The sequence below is a fragment of the Pan troglodytes genome, chromosome 15 (assembly GCF_028858775.2).
Source record: "Pan troglodytes isolate AG18354 chromosome 15, NHGRI_mPanTro3-v2.0_pri, whole genome shotgun sequence".
NCBI classification, from domain to species: Eukaryota; Metazoa; Chordata; class Mammalia; order Primates; family Hominidae; genus Pan; species Pan troglodytes.
The window spans coordinates 78,178,280-78,192,326 of NC_072413.2; the positions used below are offsets into that span (position 1 = coordinate 78,178,280).

The 14,047-nt window shown below is 41.1% G+C and overlaps 1 pseudogene; it reads right to left on the minus strand.

Moving 5' to 3' along the window:
• Window positions 1-409: 409 nt before the first annotated feature.
• Window positions 410-13,066, minus strand: LOC134808335 (uncharacterized; annotated as a pseudogene).
• Between the last annotated feature and the right edge of the window lie 981 nt (window positions 13,067-14,047).

A 14,047-nucleotide genomic window follows, 5' to 3' on the forward strand; every position in this document is an offset into this window, starting at 1 on the left:
TTTATTGGTGAAATGTACAGAGGAAAAATGGAAGTATTATTTCTTTGTTTCTATTTTTTTTTTTTTTGAGACAGGGTCTTGCTTCATTGCCCAGGCTTCAGTGCAGTGCAGTGGCACAATCATAGCTCATTGCAGCCTCAAACTCCTGGACTCAAGCAATCCTCCTGCCTCAGCCTCCTGAGTAGCTGGGATTACTGAAGCATACCACCATGCCTAGCTAATTATTTTATTTTTTGTAGAGATGGAGTCTTGCTGGTCTCAAACTCCTGGGCTCAAGAGATCTTCCCACCTCTGCCTCCCAAGGTCAAGGGATTATAGGCATAATCCATCATGCCCAGCCTGGAAATACTGTTTCTATTGGTACGTGCTTGACATTGCTATTTGAAATTTTATTTTTTTAATTGTATCATACTAATGGTGAAAAACCCATTAATAATATTTTCAGTCTCACCCATCAATGACTGTGTTATTGGCTTAACATATAGCCCCTGGATGAAGTTACATACCTTGTCAATTAGTATGTCAAGCACAATAGTGCATTCTTTAAAATGACTACACTTAAAATATATGTTAGAACATAGCATGTTAAAACTCAGTAAAACTTTGGGCTGGAAAAGGTTTTGTAGGCAATATGTTGTGTTGCTATTAACAAATGTGAAGGAATTATACTACAATAGTAATGAGAAGAAAGGGGTAATTTAAAGTTTTAGAGGTAGAAAGGCAATCTTAACCAGGGATGGACTCAACAAAAGTTATGTTAGGTACAGCATTCAAGTCAGCAGGAAAGGACTTCTGTTACAATATAAAAGTTTGAGCTTTTACTCATATTCATAAAAAGTTGAAAAAGTGAATTATACAATTTTAAAGTAGAATGTAATTTCTTCTCTGAGGGAACAGCATATCTCTGCTACTCCTAAGGCTATCATTCTTAAGGGAATCTTTTGTAAGACTTGGTTTCAAAGTTGCCTACTCAATTTGGGAGTTGGCTTAGTCTGCCCATGTTGTAGACAAAGTTAAATAAAATCCACAAAGCAGATTAAACACATTCTTTAGACACCAAGTCAGTACTTTAATCACTTTTGTGACCCACCTTGATTAAATGTATCAAAACAAAGTAACAGTAAGGAAATACCGATTATATCACAGGCCACCAAGCAAGTACCCAATTATCTTCTCACATAATCCTGCTTTTATAAGAATGATAATATCAACACAAACTGCACCAACAAGTAAGGATTGCTGACTCTCATTGAGAACTTATTATATACCTGCCCCTCTTCTAAATATTTCAGTAGCATTAAGTCATGTAATCTTCATAACAATCTTATGGCCTAACTACCACTATTAGATTCATTTTGTAAATGAGAAAACCAATACTCGGGGAAGGGTGAAGCAAATTGCCAAAGGTCACAATCTTTGAATTACAGAATTCTTATGCTGGAAGTACCATGAAGCAATCAATTAGTTTGTTTCACAATTTGTATGATAGGCTAAAAAATTCCACCACCTCCAACCAACAGATACTAAATCCTAATCTCTGGAACCTGTAAATGTTGTCTTATTTGGAAAAAGACTCTTTGCAGATGTGATTATGTTAAGGATCTTGAGATAGGAAAGTTATCCTAGATTATCTGAAGGTCCTTAAATGCCATCTCATGTGTCTTTATAAAATGGAGGTAGAGAGATATTACACACACACACACACACACACACGCACACACACACAAGACAACAATGAGAAGATGGAACACAATGAGACTTGAAAAGCAATTTTTGCCCACTGACACTGATTCCAGACTTCTGGCCTCCAAAACTGTGATTGAATACATTTTCATTGGTTTTTAAGCCAACCAATTTTTGATAATCTGTTATAGCAGCCACAGGAAACTCATACAGGCTGCAATTTGAAGAATATTTAAACTGTTGAACACAAGCTAAATGTTCCTGTTTTGTAAAAACTAAAGAGGAGAGTTTAGATTTCTTCCTTCAGCAATGTACTATGTATTACTCAGGGTTCCCTAGAGGGACAGAACTAATAGGATAGATATATATAAAGGGGAGTTTATTAAGTATTAACTTACATGATCACAAGGTCCCACAATAGGCTGTCTGCAAGCTTGAGGAGAAAAGAGAGCCAGTCTGAGTCTCAAAACTGAAGAACTTGGAGTCCGATGTTTGAGGGCAGGAAGCATGCAGCACGGGAGAAAGATGTAGTCTGGGAGGCTAGGCCAGTCTCACCTTTTCATGTTTTTCTTCCTGCTTTATATTCACTGGCAGCTGATTATATGGTGCCCACCAGATTAAGGGTGGTTCTGCCTTCCCCAGCCCACTGACTCAAATGTTAATCTCTTTTGGTAGCACCCTCACAGGCACACCCAGGAACAATACTTTGCATCCTTCAATCCAATCAGGTTGACACTCAGTATCTACCATCACAAATCCACCTCTTGCCAACTTGAACCCATATACATCTCCTGAGATCACACATAGTCTTCAAATAAAGACAATAGTAAGGTCATAATTACACCTAACATAATACAACTCTCCTTCCTACAACCAGACACACACCAATCCCAAACCAAATACTATTACATGAAGTTAACAATACTTAAATGCTGAGATGAGGTCAATAAATCTTATGCTCCATGATAAAGGAAAAGGAAATAAAATGAAGATATTATCTTAGTACAAGTATATACACGCACAAACGTTTTTAACAAAAGGAAGAAATACTCATGACATTTACAATCCTCGTTTCTGCAGCTGTTCACGTGGTCATAGCTGGTATTGATGATTACCTTCTTCTACTGCCCATTCTGTATTTCTTTTGCCTTCAGCAAACACCTCAGCAGGTCGTGGTTTTTTTTCCTGGTGAAGTGACTCAAACCTTCATTCCTGAGGGGTCTGGACCATTTGTAGTCCTGCCTGGATTGGGCTGTTATAGTTTCCCATTGACCTTAATCGCAGGGCATGGTAATACTAAGAGACACCTTAATGGTGCAGTAGACTGATTTCATCTTGATGAAATCACTCCAGCCAACACTGTAACTCCCTTCTTAGCCTGTTGACTTAAAGGTAGGAGGAGCCCAAAGTGTCCAGGTGGCAATCATAACTTCCAGTTTAATGGAATCATTGTTGTGTCTCCTGATGGCAGCATTCCTCCCTCTGGAATTAAGACCTCTAAATCAGCAGAATGTAATGTCACGGGAACAGGAATCAAAAATTTCGCTAGTGGATCACTAGGGGTGATGGTGAGTGGTGCCACTCCCACTTTCACCGCTTGATTCCTAGACCCATGAATCTCGGCCATGTGAGAAAGAGTACTATATATTGGATGCTGATTCAGAGCATACACAGCCTTCTGGAGAACTTTGCCCCAGTCCTGCAAAGTATTGTCACCTAGTTGGTATTGTAATTGTGACTTCAAAAGGTCGTTCCACCATTCTATCAATCCAGCTGCTTCAGGATGATAGAGAACATGGTAAGACCAGTGAATTCCATGAGCGTGAGCCCACTGCCACACTTATTTAGCCATAAAGTGAGTGCCTTGGTCAGGGGCAATGCTGTGTGGAATATCATGATGGTGGAAAAGGCATTCCGTGAATCCACAGATGGTAGTCTTGGCGGAAGCATTGCATGCAGGATAGGAAAACTTGTATCTGGAGTAAATGTCTATTCCAGTGAGGACAAACCTGTGCCCTTCCCATGATGGAAGAGGTCCAATATAATACCTGCCACCAGGTAGCTGGCTGATCACCCCAAGGAATGGTGCCATACCAAGAACTCAGTGTTGGTCTCTGCTGCTGGTAAATTGGGCACTCGGCAATGGCTATAGCCAGGTCAGCCTTGGTGAGTGGAAGTCCATGTTGCTGAGTTTATGCATAACCTCCAACCCTGCCACCATGGCCACTTTGTTCATGGGCCCATTGGGCAATGACAGGGGTGGCTGGGGAAAGAGGCTGTGTGGTGTCCACAGAATGGGTCATCCTATCCACTTGATTATTAAAATCCTCCTCTGCTGAGGTCACGCATTGGTCAGCACTCACATGGGGTACAAATATCTTCACAGTTGTTGACCAGAGAGATCCATCCACATATGTCTTCCCCACATTTCTTTGTCACCAATTTTCCAATCATGCTTCTTCCAAGTCCCTGACCATCCAGCCAAATGATTGGCTACAGCCCATGAATCAGTATGTAATCACACATCTGGCCATTTCTCCTTCCATGAAAAGTGCACAACCAGGTACACTGCTCAAAGTTCTACCTACTGGGAAGATTTCCTTCCACTGCTGTCCCCCAGTGATGTCCTAGAAAGGGGCTGCAGTGCTGTAGCTGTCCACTCTCAGGTGGTGCCTGCATATCATGCACAACCATCTGTGAACCAGGCCCTAGTCTTCTCTCCCTCCGTTAACTGATCATAGGGAACTCCCCATGATGCCATTGGTGTAGGCTGGGGAAGAGAAGGCAGGGTAGCAGGAGTGGAGACCATGGGCATTTGAGCCACTTTCTCATGTAACTTACTTATGCCTTCAGGACCTGCTCGAGCTCAATCACGTATATACCACTTCCATTTGATGATACAATGCTGCTGTGCATGACCCACTTTATGGCTAGATGGGTCAGAAAGCATCCAGTTCATGATAGGCAATTCAGGTTGCATGGTAACTTGATGACCCATAGTCAAACATTCAGTTTCCACCAAGGCCCAGGAACAGGCAAAGAGCTGTCTCTCAAAAGGAGAGTAGTTATCTGCAGAAGATGGCAGGGCCATGCTCCAAAATCCTACAGGCCTCTGCTGTGATTCACCTATGAGGGCCTGCCAAAGGCTCCAAACAGCGTCTCTATCTGCCACTAACACCTCAAGCACGATTGGATCTGTTGGGTCATATGGCCCAAGTGGAAGAGCAGCTTGCACAGCAGCCTGGACCTTTTGCAGAACCTTCTCCGGTTCTGGATTCCACTCAAAAATGGCAGCCTTTTGAATCACTAGATAAAGGGGCTGGAGTAGCACACCCAAATGAGGAATGTGTTGCCTCCAAAATCCAAATAGACCCACTAGGCGTTGTGCCTCTTTCTTGGTTGTAGGAGGGGCCAAATGCAGCAACTTATCCTTTACCTTAGAAAGAATATCTCTACAGGCCACACACCACTGGACCCCTAGAAATTTTACTAAGGTAGAAGGTCCCTGAATTTTAGTCGGACTTATTTCCCATCCTCTGACACACAAATGTCTCACCAATAAGTCCAGTGTGTTTGCTACTTCTTGCTCACTGGATCCAATCAGCATAATGTCATCAGTGTAATGGACCAGTGTGATATCTTGCAGAAGCAAAAAGCAATCAAGGTTGTTCCGAATAAGATTATGACACAAAGCCAGAGAGTTGATATACCCCTGAAGTAGGACAGTAAATGTATATTGCTGGTCTTGCCAGCTGAAAGCAAATTGCTTCTGGTGATCCTTATGGATAGGAATGGAGAAAAAGGCATTTGCCAAGTCAGTGGTTGCATACCAGGTACCAGGAAATGTGTTAATTTGGTCAAGCAATGAAACCACATCTGGTACAGCAGATGCATTAGGAGTGACCACTTGGTTAAGCTTATGATAATCCACTGTCATTCTTCAAGATCAATCTGTCTTCTACACAGACCAAATGGGAGAGTTGAATGGGGATGTGGTGGGAATCACCACCCCTGCATCTTTCAAGCCCTTGATGGTGGCACTAATCTCTGCAATCCCTCCAGGGATGTGATATTGTCTTGATTTACTATTTTTCTAGGTAGAGCCAGCTCTAATGGATTCTATTTGGCTTTTCCCACCATAATAGCCCTCACCCTACCAGGCAGGGAGCCAATGTGGGGGTTCTGCCAGCTAATAAGTATGTCTATACCAATTATGCATTCTGGCACTGGGGAAATGACCACAGGATGAGTCTGGGGACCCACTGGACCTACTATACATTGGACCTGAGTAAAACTCAATTAATTATCTGACCTCTATAAGTCCCTACTTTAACTGGAGGGCCACAGTGACATTTTGGGTCCCCTGGAATCAACATCAGCTCAGAGCCAGTGTCAAGTAGTCCCCAAAATGTCTGATTATTGCCCTTTCTCCAATGCACAGCTACCCTGGTAAAAGGTTGGAGGTCTCCTTAGGGAAGGATGGGAGAAAGATTCACTGCATAAACTGTCCATAATGTAGTGGGTTCCTACCTCAAGGGGACCCAGGCTCCCCTTCATTCAAGGGGTACTGGGTCTGTAAACTGGCTCAAGTCTGGAAATTGATTGAGGGGCCATGATTCTCTGTTTTTATAATTCAAATTAGCCTTTTGTCCATTCAACCTAGAAGTTTTCTGCTTGTATGAATTAAGTAGGAATGCAGTAGGCTTCCTACCAATTTCACTTCTAGGAACACCATGATTAATTAGCCAATGCCAGAGCTCTACACAAGTCAGATTATTCTGATTGCTGCTTTGTCTCTACTGTCCATTACAATAGCTACATCCACTTTGCCTTTGATGGTTGAGTGCTGCCACTTGGCCCCTGCCACCTTGGGATCCCATTATTCCCATTGTACTTAAATTTTATAGTTGAGTGACTGTGGGTTCTCACTGTTAGATCTGACATATAAAGAAGAGCAATTATAGGGCTCTTCAAAGATGCAGGTGCTGCCCTCACACATCTATTTTGCAAGGCATTGGTCAAGGGTATATCTTCTGGACCCTCCCAGCTGGGATAAGTAGGTCTGAGGTAACTAATCCACTCCACCATCCCAATCTCCCTAAGCCTTTGGATCCCTTCCTCTACATTAAGCCAAGGAAGATCAGGCATTTCTAGCTCACTCACAGTGTGCCATCTTTTAATCTATATTTCAGCTAACCAAGCAAATAAACTATTAGAACATTTTTTTCACTCCCAGAGCTGCAACATTAACTGCAGAGTTCCTACTTAGTGGGCCCAAATCAATAAATTCAGCCTGATCCAACTCTGTTCCTTCCACCATTAACTCATACCATTAATGTTCATTCCCATGCCTGTTCTCCAGATTGCTGTTTATATAAATTAAAGAACTCAAACAGTTCTTTTTGAATGTGGCGCACCTCCTCATGAGTCACACTCTCAACCTCACCTCTAGGGGCCTGCTAGGACTTTAGTTATAGGTCTAGAAGCAAACAGGGGTGTTGGGGGTAGCTCCTGAGGAGAATCAACATTATTTTTCCTGGCAATTGCCTCAGGGGAGGCCATCGCTGTTGCCTCAGGCAGCATAGGGTTTATCTCCTCAGACAAAGGTGGAAAGACTAACGGCAGCATGCGTCGAGGCGGGGATGTGGCCACTACTGGGAATGGGGAAGCTGTTCCTTCTGGCAAAGAAGTTTCATCAGAGTTTACAAACTCAGCGTCCCCAGCTTCATCAGGGTCCTCCAACACATCCCCATTCCAAGTTTCAGGGTCCCATTCTTTTCCAGTCAATACCCTCACTTTAACAGTAGACACCTGGTGAGGCTGTGCATGCACCTTTCACTGCAGGTCAGCCACTCGTATAATATGAGCTTGTGTCTGTTTTTCCACAATTTCAGCTCTTTCTCCATAGGAGATAAGACTCACTGAGGGCAATCTTAGCAGATTTGAGGCTCAATATCTGCTTTTGAGGCCAGGATACAGAATCCCTGAATTCATCATTTTCTTTCATTACTTTTCCCACTGAACATAGGAGGAACAAATCAGCTTCATTATGTTCCTTGATTCTCCACATATGGTCAAAGGTATGATGTACAGAGTCACTAAACTCCTTACCTCTCATGAGCTGTGAATCAGGAGTGGCAAATGCATTAATTTTGCATAACTCTCTAAACAATTCATGTCAAGAACTATCACTGTTCTTCACACTATTAGAATTAGAGTCCTTAGCATTTTTGGTTATAATCATATTAAGCAGCCAACTCTAGAAACCCTAAAAGCAATGAAAGAACTTCATCCTTAATATTATGTTCCTCTAGAATCACTCCTGGTACCAAAATCTGTATTAGTCAGGGTTCTCTAGAGGGACAGAACTAATAGGATATATACAAAGGAGAGTTTATTATCTTACATGATCACAACGTCCCACAATAGGCTGTCTGCAAGCTTGAGGAGCAAGGACAGTCAGTCTGAGTCTCAAAACTGAAGAACTTGGAGTCCGATGTTTGAGGGCAGGAAGCATCCAGCACTGAAGAAAGATGTAGGCTGGGAGGCTAGACCAGTCTCACCTCTTCACGTTTTTCTGCCTGCTTTATATTTGCTGGCAGCTGATTAGATTGTGCTCACCAGATTAAGGGTGGGTCTCCCTTCCCCAGCCCAGTGACTGGAATGTTAATCTCCTTTGGTAACACCCTCACAGACACACCCAGGAATAATACTTTGCATCTTTCAATCCAGTCAAGTTGACACTCAGTATTAACCATCACATACTACAATATTTGACCACCTCACTCTCAAGAAATGTTCCTTCTAATCAATAAATCATCCATGTCCTTTTGCCCTGCCTCCTTCAGAAGTACATATTAGCTTTGTTTTTGCCCTTTCCAATAGGCCTCCATATTCTAAGTGATTTCATATCACTGTTACATTCCATAGACTGAATTATGCTCCTTCATTTAGTCTCTTTCTTACAAGACCAATTTCTGGCATTAAAATCATGTTTCTAGTATTCCTCTAATATCCCACTATAGTTGTGAAACTGAGGAATGGTCCCAAGATTTGAATTAACTGATTTTTTTCAAGACATGAGTATAACAGAGAGACTAAGATATATGTTGAATGAGGTGGATGTGTTGTGTGATTTAAGATTAATATTGGATCTTTAACTTAAAAAACAATTAGGTTAATTTCATCAAAATCCTTCTATTATGAGTGGTTATATATTCCAGATGCATTCCTAGCAAGCCCATGAAGTTGCTTTTAGTCATCCAAACTCTCAAGAAATTATTAAATAATATCATCTGTGACTTCTATATTTAGAATTTAATCTATAAGGTTACGTAACAAATTGAAACAACAAATGTTTCCTAAGTGAGAGTAAACAAGACTTTTGCATAAGAACAAATGCAGGGGACACCATGATCTCTAGCCTATTTACAAAAGTTATAAAAATTACAGATACTTTCACATGCCTTAAGCTCTGGCAGATTTTATACCAACTGACTGACTACTGTAAAACAGCAACTGCATTACTCCATCCTACGATAGCCAATAGAGGTGAGGCTGTCCATCCCAACCCATTTCTCCTTCTTAAGTAACAATAAAAGATAAGAGTCCAAAATCAGAACCTGTTTTACTCAAGCCAGTTGATGTAGTCATAACTAACAATGACACAAGAGACCTGGGAGCTCATGATAGAAAGGATGCATTTTCAATTGCCTGTAAAACTTTTTCAACATATCATCATCAAAAAGATTTCATTCTTTCTACTTTATGTACACTATTTTTGGCCAGGTTTCTCTAACTAAGCACTATTGACATATTGGGTTGGATAATTCGAGGCTGTCTTGTACATTGTAGAATGTCTAGTAGCATCCCTGGTCTGTCTTCACTAGAGGCCAGTAGTACCACCCCATCCCCGACCCAGTTACGACAATCAAAAATGTCTTCAATATTGTCAGATGTCCCCCGGCAAACAAAATTATCCCTGTCATTTAGAACGCATATTAATACTAATCAGTACAACAAATTGGCTGAAATGGGATAAGTTAAGAAAAAAAAAAGCAGAGGACTAAACTCTCTTTTACATTGGTCTTGCTTTAAAGAAAATAATAAAGTTGTAAAGCAGGCCAACAAGGACACCCCTTCACATGAAAGACAGGCTTTTTTAAAAGAATAATTGGGAGTTTATTTTCAATCAGCCAATTTTGTGGCCAAAGGATAGCCTGTTCATCTTTTACATCCCTTCAACCGTTCTCACTGTGGGTTTCTGGTAATGAGAATTTTAAAGCCAATCTGTGATTTACAAGGATTACCATGATGCCCAGGACAGGGAGGCATTCACAGAAGTTCTATTCATATATGTATCTAGAGCACACAGAGGCAATGTTTCTGTATTAGACACGAGCAATTTCATTAATTTAAGTGGCCAACAGGCAGAGTTTTAATTCCCTGGATGATCTAGGAGTGGAGGTAAGGAGAAAAGGACTTAAAAGAGGCCAACTGAGATGCCTTTCCCCTGTTTTCACCCCAAAAGAGAAATATCTGTTTTTTCTACAGCGATGAAACTCAGTGATGTTAGTCATGGGGCTCCCCATTGCAATAAGATATCATAACCTTTAAGAGAAATGGAAAGTTGGGAAGCAGATTTCCAGGCCTTTGTTTTCAAAATAATTTTAAAAACTATATAAGCACCCAAATTTTTAAAAAATTATTCATCAGTAGCATAAATTTCTGTGAATCTTTGTAGAAATGACAACCATTCTAGTTGCTGGGACTCTATGAAGTGTCCACTTGCACTGTGATTCTTCTTCAAATGATGTAAATGCTTGATATTTTTAATAATATCAGGGGTTACATGATACTCTCTAGATGTCTATTCCATTTATTTTATGGTCAAAAAATTACAACCCTGCTTTCAGATCTAAATAATTCTCATAACTCCCAGAAACACATTACAGTCTTTCCACCTGTTACCAAGTGAGAGCAAAGCTTAACAACTGGCTTTCATTTCTGGTACATTCAGCCAGCAATTCATTTCTGCCCATCCCACAAAGACAATGCATGTGCAAAAAAAATATGGGCATGTGTTCATGATTATTCTTTTCAATCAGACATCATCATACCGGCAATATTGGAACCTTCCTGTTCCTGGCATCACAACCACTCCCTTCCAAAGCAAAGGACATGAACCCTGCCTGAACTCCTGTACCAGCAAGTCAAGGGCTTCTACTGAGGATCTTTTTCAGAGTCATGCAAAATTGAGTTCAAGAAGTGTAGACTGAAAGTAGACAGGGCCTGTTCTTTTTGCCAGAGATAGGCACTCCTGCCCCTCCTTCTGATTAAGGGTTTTGTTCTTTTGATGGAGGGAGTTTCAGTGGATGAGGAAAGCTACCCTTGAATTATCATCTCTTAAGTGGAAGCTGACAGTGCTAACAGTTCAAGCACAGGTTGATTGATGAGACTGTCCCAGACTTAGAGGCAGGCTATCTTTGTCATTGCAAGGCTCAGGCAAGCAGTTTCACCTGCCGCAATGCTAGTATCACTCCTCCTCTTCCCATCCTGCTCAAAAGTAAGTGAGGAGCACTACTGTTACTGAGCACAAAAATCTCAGGTACTCTGAGTTTTGTTGACTTCACAGATCTGAGGACTTTGGTTGACAAATTGGGATTCCTCTACCAATGATTCTTAGTGAATAAGGTAGGATATGGAAGAACATGGGGGAAAAATCCAGGTTTTTTGAGGCCTGAAGTTTCTATAATTTGGGGGCCCTCTTTAAGAAAAAAGGTATTACACATTTATAAATACAAAAATTAGGTAAAAAGTCTATAGTTATTCAGAACGTGAAAAAAGCTTGCAACAAATTACAAATTTTAAAATCCTGAGAAGTACCACAAACATCACAAAGCCCAGAAAAAAATTGCACAATATTTTAAAATTAATTACCTATACATTTCTTACATTCTGTGACTGTATTTTCTCCAATCACCTCTTCATAATACAATAATATTGTCATGTAATCTTCTATAGAGAGAGCAAAAAGATAATAGTCTTTTCTGTAAATCTGCAAATAGGAATAATGTTCCTTCTTATTGGCTGTTTAGAAGATTTTATTTCAACTTTACAACCCATTGAAGGCAATGTAAAATTTTATTATGGGTGGTACATTTTCTTTCATATGAGAGCTGTAAGTCTGGATTTTCAAGTAATGAGCTTCTGCTTTAATACATTTTTAACCTTATTTTTCCTCCACAACCACATTTCTTAGTCCTCTTGTTCTGTACCGTGCTGTCACAATACCAGGCGATTTCTCACAGAAGACGGTATGCCTAGAAGTATCCCCATGCTCGGACAGATAGCAACGTATTCGCTATGACTGCAAATCACACATATACCATTAAATCTAAACTAAATGTATTTCTACTAAAATTGCTGCTCTTCAACTCCACCGAACACAAAAAGTATGAAGGTGCAAAAGTCAGGATGTAAAAAGACAGTTGTTTCAATCAGTTGTGGTTAAAATGCCTCATTTTTCTAAATTTTGCAAAAATATATGACTATGTAAATACATTGAAAGTGAAGGGCTTGAAGATTAGCTTCATTAGCATCAGCATAAATCTGCCATAGGGAAAACAGAAAAGGCTGTGCACCCTGTTCAACACTCTCATCTCTCTCTGATTTTCCCCAAACTTCCCAACTTGTTTTACCACAAAGTCACTGGCAAGAAAGTTACTTATGTAGACTCTGCCAGGAAAATTTTTAACACTAGAATGACTATATTAATTGTCAAAGGAAGACACCATGAGGATTTAGGCACACACTCAACAAATACACAGGATCTTGGGAAAATCAATGACACAGATACAGAGCATTTGGAGAAATAAATACACAAAGACAGCTTAATTCTGTACATATTCATGTCAATGCACGTATTATGTATTTGTTAGACCAAGCATTGTGTATTAGTCCCTTTTCATGCTGCGGATAAAGACATACCCAAGACTGGGTAATTTATAAAGTAAAAGAGGTTTCATGGACTCACAGTTCCACTTGGCTGGGGAGGCCTCATAATCATGGTAGAAGGCAAAAGGCACAACTTACATGCAGGGACGCAAGAGAGAATGAGAGCCAAGTGAAACAGTAAACCCATTTGATAGGTTTGGCTGTGTCCCCACCCAAATCTCATCTTGAATTCCCATGTGTTGTGGGAGGGAACTGGTCAGTGGTAATTGCATCATGGGACAAGTCTTTCCCATGCTGTTCTCATGATAATGAATAAATCTCACGACATCTGATGATTTAAAAAGAGGAATTCCCCTACACAAGTTCTCTCTTTTTGCCTACTGCCATCCATGTAAGATGTGACTTGCTCCTCCTCGACTTTCACCATAATCGTGAGACCTCTCCAGGCATGTGGAACTGTAAGTCCAATAAACCTCTTTCTTTTGTAAATTGCCTAGTCTCAGGTATGTCTTTATCAGGAGTGTGAAAACAGACTAATACACTCTTATAAAACCATCAGATCTCATGAGACTTATTCACTACCATGAGAACAGTATGGGGGAAACTGCCCCCATGATTCAATTATCTCCCACCAGTTCCTTCCCATGACACATGGGGATTATGGGAGCTACAATTTAAGGTGACATTTGGGTGGGGATACAGCCAAACCATATCATTCCATCCCTGGCCCCTCACAAATCTCATGTCCTCACATTTCAAAACCAGTCATGCACTCCCAACAGCCCCCCAAAGTCTTAACTCATTTCAGCATGACCTAAAAAGTCCACATTCCAAAATATCATCTGAGACAAGGCAAGTCCCTTCTGCCTATCAGTCTGTAAAATCAAAAGCAAGTTAGTTACTTCCTAGATACAATGGGGGTACAGGCATTGGATAAAAACACCCATTCCAAATGGGAGAAATTGGCCAAAATGGAGGGGTTAAAGGCCCCATGCAAGTCTGAAATCCAGTGGGGCAGTCAAATATTAAAGCTCCAGAATGTTCTCCTTTGACTCCATGTCTCATATCCGGGTCATGCTGATGCCAGAGGTGGGTTCCCATGGTCTTGAGCAGCTCCACCCTGTAGCTTTGCAGGGTATAGCCTTTATCCTGGCTGTTTTCATGGGCTGGTGTTGAATGTCTGCAGTTTTTCCAGGTGCACCATGCAAGCTGTCAGTGGATCTACCATTCTGGGGTCTGGAGGATAGTGGCCCTCTTCTCACAGCTCCACTAGTCAGTTCCCCATTGGGGACACTGTGTGGGAGCTTCAACCCCATGTTTCCCTCAGGTTCTCCCTGAGGCCTCTGCCCCTGCAGTAGACTTCTGCCTGGACATACATCCTCTGAAATCTAGGCAGGGGTTCCCAAAC